We start from the raw sequence: 7,472 nt of genomic DNA, 5'->3' as shown, positions 1-7,472 counted from the left end.
ATTGAGGAAAGGAGACAGCTTTCACGATGTCTTTGCATATCTATGGCAGGTAGCTAGTGTCTTAGTTATGCAAATGGATTTGTTTTTTCCAAGGCCCCAAGGAAATGGGAGGGGTTTGGACCATAGAATGGTGAGGAAAGAGCATAAGGGCTTGCACAAGGTTCTGTGAGTGGTCAGAACCGGTTACCACGTCCACTGCATCATAGGCCATGGTCAGGGATTTAAAAATACGGCGGCAGCTATTTCCAGTGGAGAACCATGCAGCTTTGAAAGTCAGGGGAGAACCTGTGGTTTTGAAAGGAAAAGAGAGAACCATGTGGTTTTGGAAGGGCGCGGGGCCATGCAGTCTGAAAGAAGGAAAGGGACGCATGCAGCCTGGGCTAGTAAGAAAGCCAGCCTGATGCTGCTTTAATTGTGCCAGCTTCAGCAGACTCCAAAGCCTGAATTTTTGGACTTTTGGAACTCGGAATAGGCAGAAAGAACTCTGTTAAAACTTGGACTTCTCCATGATCCAGTACAACACAGCACATGTTTTCCTGGACTGTTCTACGGAGGCTGATGACATCGTACCCCAGATCCTGAAAGACAGAGCTCACAGATAAGGGATGGGGAACTTCTGGGCATGGTTTTGGTTTATAGCCTTTTGGGGAGCAAGGGAAGTGCTGGGTCCCATGGGAAAACAGGGCTCTGAGCAGGAGTGCTCACAGCCCTCCCTAGGGTGGACTATTGTAAATAAAGACCTGTTTTCCTCAACACTAATTGTTGGGTTTTACACCAAGGTGCCATGTGAAAGAACACCCCTTTCGCTCAGTAACACAAGAAGAAACCATTAACTGAAACTGTAGACAATAAAAACACAATATATAAAAACTCATGGAGTCCATGTGCTCCATGTGCTCCTGTAGCTCAGCTTCCTTGTTCCTCGGCTCCCACTCTCCTTGATTACAATGCAAGAAGAAATTGCTGGGCCCATCACTGACAATGGTATGTGTAAAGCTGGCTTTGCTGGAAATGATGACCCCCCAAGCTGTGTTCCCATCCGCTGTCAGAGTGCCCAGAGTGTCATGGTGGGCCAGGGGATGCAAAAAGTCCAGAGCAAGTGTGGCATCCTGACCCTGAAGTACCTCATGGAGTACCTCATAGTCATCAACTCGATGATCTTGGGAAGATCTGGAACCACACCTTCTATAATGAGCTCCACATGGCCCCTCCCTGAGGAGCACCTGGTGCTGCTGATTGAGGTTCCCCAATGCCAACAGGGAGAAAATTAACTCAGATTATGTTTGAGAACTTCAACACCTGGGCCATGTATGTGACCATCTGGGCCTTGCTGTCTTTCTGCCTCTGGCTGCATCACTGGTACTATAATGGACCCTAGGGATAGAGTCATTCACATGGTGCCATCTACAAGGTCTATCCTGATTCATGACATCCTGTATCTGGACTTGGCTGGCCAGGACCCGATGGACTACCTCATGAAGTGTCTCATAGAGCATGCCTACAGCATCACCACAGCCAAATGGAAAATCATGCATGCCACAAGAAGCTCTGCTACATTCCTTTGGACTTGGAGCAGGAGATGGCCACCACCAACTCCTCCTCCTTGAGAGCTACCAGTTGCCCAACTATTAGGTGATCACCATCAGCAACCAGTGGTTCTGGTGTCCAGAGGCACTCATCCAGCCTTCGTTCCAGGGTATGGAGTCCTGTGACATCCATAAGACCATCTTTAACTCGATCATGAAGCATGATGTGGACATCTGGAAGGACTTCCATGCCACCATAGTGCTGTCTGATGAGACCAACATGTACTCTGGCATGTTTGACACCATGCAGGAGATCACCACCCTGACCTTCAGCATAATGAAGGTCAAGATCATCACTCCTCCTGAATGCAAGTACTAAGTGTGAATTGGCGGCTTCATCCTAGCTTTGTTGTCCACCTTCCAACAGATGTGGATCAGCAAGCAGGAAATGATAAGCTGGGCACCTTCATTGTCCATTGCAAATGCTTTTTTTTTTTTTAAGATCTTATTTATTTTCAGAGAGAGGAGAAAAAAGAAAGAGAAGGAAAGAAACATCAGAAATATCAATCAGTTGCCTCTTGCACACCTCCAACTGGGGACCCAGCTCACAATCCAGGCATGCGCCCTGACAGGGAATCTAACCAGTGACCTTAAAGTTCACAGGTCAGCATTCAATCCACTGAGCCACACCAGCCAGGGCTGCAAATGCTTTTAAATTGACTGTGAGCAGATGAGTACCATATGCTGCATGAGTTAAATCAGGAAACTAGAATAAACATTTAAGAAGAAATTTGTCTTTGAAGCTTTTATCTGATACAAGCTGGATTCTAGAATTTGGTGCTAATTTCGATGTGGTATTCAAATTAAATGTTACCTTTGTATATGTTTAATACCCTGTATATATTTTTGATTTAAACTCTTAGTACCTGCAGCTAGGTCACTTCCTGACTGAGGGGAGAGAACATGTTTATGGAAGAGAAATTGGCTTGGTGAGAATCTGTGACACCATCAAATTCAAGCAGACCGCTTGAGGGTAGCAGCTGGAGGAAGAGGACAGCATGCCATGAGTAGGATTCCTGGACCCAGAGACTCCAGAGGACAAAAAGGATAATACTTTGGGTGGGAGGAAAAGTTTCTGCTGCAACCTTGAACTGAGATGGCAGAGGGTGGCAGGGTGATTTTCATTGAGGCATTTTAAAGGAAATGGGCTTTGAGGCAGAAACGTGCCATTATTTCTAGATGTATATACTTTAAATAAAGGATTCCCTTCCCTTTCCACCAGACTCTGTCTCCAGAATTTTTACCTATGGGTGGCAAGTGGTAGAACCCCACTGGCTGTTCTGTAACAGCATTGGTTATTTGGTTACAAAATGGTAGCATTGATACCAAAACCTGATATCAGACCACCAATCTCACTTATGACTATAAATACAAAAATATAATCTTAAATAAAATATTATCATACAGAATCCAGCAGCATAAAAAAAAGAAAGAAATACATCATCACCAAGTAAGATTTATTTTAGGAATGCAAGGATGTTTATATGTTAGAGAAACAATCACATGAAAATAGTAGGAGAGAATAATACATTCAATCTCATAGATGCTTAAACGTCATTTGAAAAATCCAACAATCATGACTAAGAAATAAAAACAATAAATTAAGACAAAACAACACTTTCTTAAGATGATCTATCTAACTCAGCACAAAAGCTGGCATTGTGACTAATGGGGAAATACTGCAAGCATCTTTACCAGAATTAGAAACAAGATTGGGATGGTCACTCTCACAAACACTTAATATTATATTTGATTTACTGTTCAATATAGTTAGACAAAAGAAGGAAATTGGAGGTATAACAATTGGGAAGGTATAAATAAACTACTACTATTTGCAGGTATTGTGACTACATAACTCAAAAACCCAAGAGACTCAACATTAACAACAAAACTACTGAATAATAAAGGATTTGTAAATTAGTTACAAGTTATATAATTATATAGAAGTCAATATCTTTCATTTATACAAATTACAACTAGAGAGAAGCACAGTAGAAGAAAAGACCCATTTACAATAACAACAACAACAGCAAAAATAGCCAGAAAAAAAAGGGCATGACTTTTATGAAGAGAACTAAAAACACAACAGAAAACTTCAACAAATAGAACATACCATAATTTTTGTCAGGGAGACTCAACATCATAAAGAATCTCCGTTATTTAATTGTGTTAATCCTAGTCCTAGAAGCAGAAGCTGAGATGGGCTTAAACAAGCAAAAATTTTATTAAGGGTAAAGGCTGTGTCAAAGGAAATAGCGAGGCAATTGAGGAAGGCTAGGAGAGCTCTCAGACCCTAAAGTAGGGTGGGTGGTCTGAGCTTTAAAAACGCTGTCAGGTGTTGTCCTCACACTACACACATCTACTTTACACAGGTTCAGGGAGCAACTCCTGTGTGGTTCTCATGGACATTTCTTCCTGAGGAATGCACAGGTGAAGTTAGTAGTAAAAATCGTAGTCTCTGAATTTGTGGTTGTTCTCAGGGCCATAACTGGTACTCATTCTCTTCCATCTCCACTGTCCATTTGAAACTCCTCATCCTCAACTATCACCTGGACTTATGTGGTGCTATGACTCAAACCTTCATACTCAAAGAGCCTGAATGTGTGATTGTGATTTCCCTGCTCATTCTGGGGTTGCTGCCCTCCAAAACTGAACGATTTATTCACGGTTACGGGGTGGGGGGTGGGGGGGAATGCATATCAAGACTTGCTCAAGGGAATCACCTGATTCTGCTACCACTTTTTTTTTTTTTTTAGGATTCTTCAGGTGTAATTGTAGCAATAGAATCTCTGGATCAAAAGGCATTTCCATTTTTAGTTTTTTGAGGACATTCCATATTGCTTTCCATAGTAGCGATTCTGCTACCATTTTGAATAAGGATCTCCAGCTCTTCCTGCTGAGTTGAATCATTTGTCCCTCCCATGATGATGCTCCTTTATCCCCCTGATGCTCCTTGAACACGAGGTGTCCAAAGTGTCCTGATGGCAGCTGTAACCAATAGTTCAACAGGACTATTTCTGTGTCCCTTGGCAAGAAAGTGTCCACTATGGGAACAGACTGCTAACCTTGCAGAGTCTGAGGGATGGAAAGCACAAAATCCTCAGTGGGTCACTGGTAGTGATGACAAGAGGAGCAATATTTGCCTCTACTCCTTGATTCCCACTCCCATGTAGCCTTCCTATTAGGGACACAGCTCCATACAGAGCTCTCTGATTTAATAAATATGTTATGTCTTAAAGGAGCAGCCCTATCCCTTTTGAGTGTTTTTTGTAAATTGGCGTTTCAGTTGCACATTTAGAAAGCTGTCCTAGAATTCTAGAAGGCCTCTGGATAGTCTTGTATACAGTGTGATCAGTGGATCTGTGGTCATAGGTTCACTCCAATTTCTTTCACTGATCAGATGTTATATGTATGGAAGTCCATGCATGTGAATCAAGCATAAGACCCAGATAGTGGTGCTGATTGAGGCTCTAAAGGCATGAAAGGCAAACTCTTACCTAGAATAGGTGTCAATCCTTGGAGGATGAAGCACTAGCCCTTCCAAGGTGGACAAAGCCTCACATATTCAGTTTACCACCCAGTGGTCAGCTGGTCTCTTTCAAGGACAGGGGCTCAATGTTGGCTTCTGGTGATGACAAAGTGGACATTCACAGGTAGCAGTAACTGGATCAGTTTTGGGAAGTGGAAGTCCCTGCTATTGAGCCTATAAAGAGCTTCTGTCTCTGAGAGCAAGGCTATTCCTCTGAGGTGCCTTCCATACAGTTCTAACTTCAACTGGCTGAGTAATTTTGTCAGTACCTGTTCTGTAGGAGGTGTTTTCTAGTGGGTATTAACATGTGATACCAGAATCTTCAAACTTGGTGCTTGCTCAGAGATGTTCATTCAATGGCCCTACCCCTGATAACTTTGTCTCCTACCTTCTAGTCTTTTGCCTTCTAGGCCTTAATTAAGACAGCCAAGGTGCTGCTGCTGTGTTAGAACCTGTGTATGTTCTCAACTCAGTCCACATCTCCTTCTACACAAAGGGACAACCAGGTGCACTGCTCACAGTTCTGCCCATTAGGAAAAACTTCCTTTGGCACAGTCTTCTGAATGTGATTGCAATGCACTAATCAGTATTTTCCCGTTGGGCTTCACATACAAGCTAACTCATCTATAAATCAAGTTTGAGATTTTTCTCCTTTTTCAGCTGGTTATGCCTATAGGTGAAAACTGGGATAGGAGCACTGGTGCAACTGTAGTAGATGACATGAGGGTCTTAACTGCTTACTTAGACAGCTTCTTTTTGCTCTCTAGACCTGCTCAAATTGAACCTGGATGTACATTTCCACCTTATGATGGACTGCTGTTGGGTCTTACTTTATGACTTTGTGGGTCACAATCAGAGGTTCCAGATGCACAGTCACTTAATGGTCAACTGTTATCTTTCTACCAAGTCCTTATAACATGTTAAGAGCTGTTTCTCAAAAAGAGCACACTTATCTGCACTGATGGCATGAATGTAGAACCCCAGAGATCTGCCACTTGATTCTCTCACTGAAACTTACATAAGCTCCATAGTATATCTTTTCCAACACCATAGGGTCTACAGGACTGTATGATTCAAGAAGCAGGGCTGATTGCACCGTGGTCTGGACTTGTTATTTCTGGCCCCACCTAAGCCTTGCTGGTCACTTAATATATGGGCTGGAACAAAATTCCTGGGTGTGGGATGCATTATCTCCATAACTCAAAGAAGTTGACCAGGCACTATACTTCTTTCATTTGGCAGGGAATGCATTATGCAGTAATTTGTCTTTTGCTTTGGAAGTGATATGCTGGCATGTCGCTAATAACAGGACCCTTAAAAAATTCGCTGAAGTGGTAGGTCCCTGAATAGTTTTAGGGACTATTTCCACCCCTCTGGAGCATATGTATATTACCAACAGCACCAGCACCCTGGCTACCTCTTAGTTGTCCTGTCCAATCAGGATGTAATGGATCAGTATGTTGTCCAGGTGGTCCAGATATATTTTGATAAAAGGTGAGAGAGTTAACATAGCCTATGACAACACTGTAAATGACTAAAATTGGCATGGTAAAGAATGTAGTTACCAAACCAAGTGCTGTGTACCACATACCTAAGGTCTTATTAATGTGCACTAGCAATGATACATCTGGAATAGTAGATGGAATAGGAATTACTATTGGGTTAAGTCTGAGTAATCCCTAGTCATTCTTCAGCATCCATCCTATTTCTAAAAGGATCAGAATCCATTAGGTCTTTTTTTTCAAAGCCTCACCTGAGGATATATTACTGTTTTGACGGGCGTGGGGAGGGAGAGAGAGGGGGAGAGAGGGAGAAAGAAAAATCAATGTGAGAGAAACATTGATCAGTAGCTGCCTGTACAGACCCCTACTGGGGATTGAACCTGCAACCTAGGTATGTGCCCTAAATCGGGATCAAACCTGCATAGGACAATGCTCCAAGCAACCGACTCACCTGGTCGTGGCTGAATTCTTTATGTCTTTAATGGTGATACTAATCTCAGCCATCCTCATGATACATAATTTTTATTAACTATCTTAGCCAACCAGGCAGTTTCAGCAGTTTTCATATGGCTTTCCTCACTATACTAGCTCTTATTCAACATACTAGGTACCCAATGTGCGGTATACTCCAAATCCCAAGTATATCGATTTCAACTATGTACTTGGGGGCTGAGGAAATGACCTTGGGGTGGATCTACAGACCCAATGGGTATGCTGTGAGCCAGATCTTAGCCAGGACTTAAATACTTAGTCATCATAGCCCCCACTCTAATAAGGAGCTGTGGTGGTGCATTTAGTCAATGTCAACTCAGTCCTGTGTCAAGAAGTCCTAAAAATTTTCAGTTATTTTCCTTT

The 7,472-nt window shown here is 42.6% G+C and overlaps 1 pseudogene; it reads left to right on the top strand.

The window, feature by feature from the left end:
• Positions 1-947: 947 nt before the first annotated feature.
• On the top strand, positions 948-2,027 carry LOC150002822 (actin, cytoplasmic 2 pseudogene; annotated as a pseudogene).
• Positions 2,028-7,472: the final 5,445 nt, after the last annotated feature.

This window comes from Furipterus horrens, unplaced genomic scaffold (genome assembly GCF_987537825.1).
Source record: "Furipterus horrens unplaced genomic scaffold, mFurHor1.1.pri manual_scaffold_8, whole genome shotgun sequence".
Taxonomy (NCBI): domain Eukaryota; kingdom Metazoa; phylum Chordata; class Mammalia; order Chiroptera; family Furipteridae; genus Furipterus; species Furipterus horrens.
This window is presented reverse-complemented; position numbering and strand designations above follow the sequence as displayed.